Source organism: Balaenoptera borealis (genome assembly GCF_965194805.1).
Source record: "Balaenoptera borealis genome assembly, chromosome: 18".
In the NCBI taxonomy this organism is placed as follows: domain Eukaryota; kingdom Metazoa; phylum Chordata; class Mammalia; order Artiodactyla; family Balaenopteridae; genus Balaenoptera; species Balaenoptera borealis.
Window position 1 is genome coordinate 5063576 of NC_138877.1, and position 2398 is coordinate 5065973.

The window sequence follows — 2398 nt, forward strand, 5'->3', positions numbered from 1 at the left end:
TTCCTTATGGTGAAGGAAACAGGTGGTTAATCCAACAAACAGCATTAGCATTGCCTTGAGTACCATCCAATCAAGGCTACCAAAACAGTGTTTGAAAGAATTGGATTTTTTTTTAAAAAATCATCTAAATAACAATTACAGGGCTTTCCTGGTGGCGCAGTGGTTAAGAATCCGCCTGCCAATGCAGCGGTCACGGGTTCGAGCCCTGCTCCGGGAAGATCCCACATGCCGCGGAGCAACTAAGCCCATGCGCCACAACTACTGAGCCTGTGTGCCACAACTACTAAAGCCCGCGTGCCTAGAGCCTGTGCTCCGCAACAAGAGAAGCCACCGCAATGAGAAGCCCGCGCACCGCAAGGAAGAGTAGCCCCCGCTCGCCGCAACTAGAGAAAGCCCACGCACAGCAACGAAGACACAATGCAGCCAAAAACAAATTTTTTTTTAATGGAAAACTTTATAAAAACAGTAACAATTATAGGAAGAAGTTAGAAACTTTGTACACATATTGTATATTTTAGGGTTGTTTTTGCTTTGAAGTATAATGGGCGAGCATCAAAACCTCACACCCACAGTCCTCTGAAAATCTTACTCTAGGCCTGAGGGAGAGAAAATTTGAGTGAGAGAGAAGTTTCAATTAGAGTAAGCAAAGATGACTTCCTGAAAAAAGTCGATCCTTCCAAGATGAGTAGAGTTAGATAAATAAAGCCTAGAGGGGAGACAGAAGCCAGATAAGAGGAGAACTGGGGCAGATAAGCCTTTTAGTTTGGGCGTCTGGCTGTGGGTAGGGCATATTTTGGGTGTTTTACTCTAGTTTTAAATAGAAGTCTTCTCAAAGGCACTGAGAAGACTAGGAATTCAGTGGCAATGGGGTAGCACTGCTCTGGCATCTCCCCACACTATCTGTAAAGCTCCTGTGAAACAAGAGGCTACATCTCTACAGGCTACAAAACTTGGAGCTAAACAGCCTCTAGCTTCCCGTGACTGAGTTTACCTGAGTCTCCCGCAGAGCTCCAGGGGGTGGCAACCTATAAAATCAGGAGGACGCTCCGGTGGGTGAAGATCATCGAGGTGTTTGTTCTTAGTCACTTAAATTCTCCCCCTTGTCCCATGGTCTAAATTCAGCCCTGCCATATGCATGTTGGGAGCTGGGAATAGAATGTGTAATTCGCATTCATGTTCTGTACTGCTGCTTCCAAAAGATAGATGAACTGAAATACTGTAAATAAAGCTAACTAATTTTCACTCAAATTTCCGACAGAAAATGAAAATCTGGTTTTTTCAATCCAGCTTCTAGAGGCTCTGTGGCTGTTACTGTAAAGTTGAAAGTTCATTGGTGGAGTGAATTATCTTGACTCCACCTCTCCATTGTTTGGGAATGGATACATTTTGTAATTAACATTTGAGGTCTCTCCTTCCCTTTGGCTTTCTTATTTGGATGCTTTGTTGCAAAATGATCGTTTAAGTTTGTGTATTTTCTTTTAGGCGTGTTTGCCTTTAAGACTCAGAATAAGACTCAAAATTCTGACTTCTTTGGCTGCGGATCAACTTCAGCCAGATTTCCCAAGACCTTCTTAATGACTGCTGGAAGTGTTTCTGGCATTGTTTTGGTTGGATACAAATTTGTATCCTGTGATGATAATTTCATTCTCAGTGATTCTTATCTTTAAATTTTGTTTGGTCCCTAAGGGGGTGTGCTGAGTTGAAACTTGAAATTGTATTATAAGAGGGGGCAGGGTCTAAATTGAGAACTAAAAGGTGGTACAATTCTGTCTGTGTAAACAGTGGAATGATAATGATATCATCCTTTCAGTTCTCTATAAGGTTCTGGAGAACTCTGATCACTCTCTTCTTTTACTACCTGTATCAACTCAGGGAACTTGGGCATGACTACTAGCAAAGATCAGTGGTTCCCATTCCCGTAGGGCACAATGTAATCCTTCTGGGGCAGGTGACCACAACTTGCTTTATTTCCTTATTTGTACATGAGTTTGGATCATAAAAGATATAACATGATTGAGACAATTTGAGCAAACCAAGCCCTAGATATTTTTTTTAATAGATCTTTATTGGAGTATAATTGCTTCACAATACTGTGTTAGCTTCTGCTTTATAACAAAGTGAATCAGCCATATGCATGCATATGTCCCCATATCCCCTCCCTCTTGAGCCTCCCTCCCACCCTCCCTATCCCACGCCTCTAGGTCATCTCAAAGCACCAAGCTGATCTCCCTGTGCTATGCTGCTGCTTCCCACTAGCTGACTATTTTACCTTCGGTAGTGTATATATGTCCATGCTACTATCACTTCGCTCCAGCTTCCCCCGCACCCCCCATGTCCTCAAGTCCATTCTCTATGTCTACGTCTTTATTCCTGCCCTGCCACTAGGTTCATCAGTACC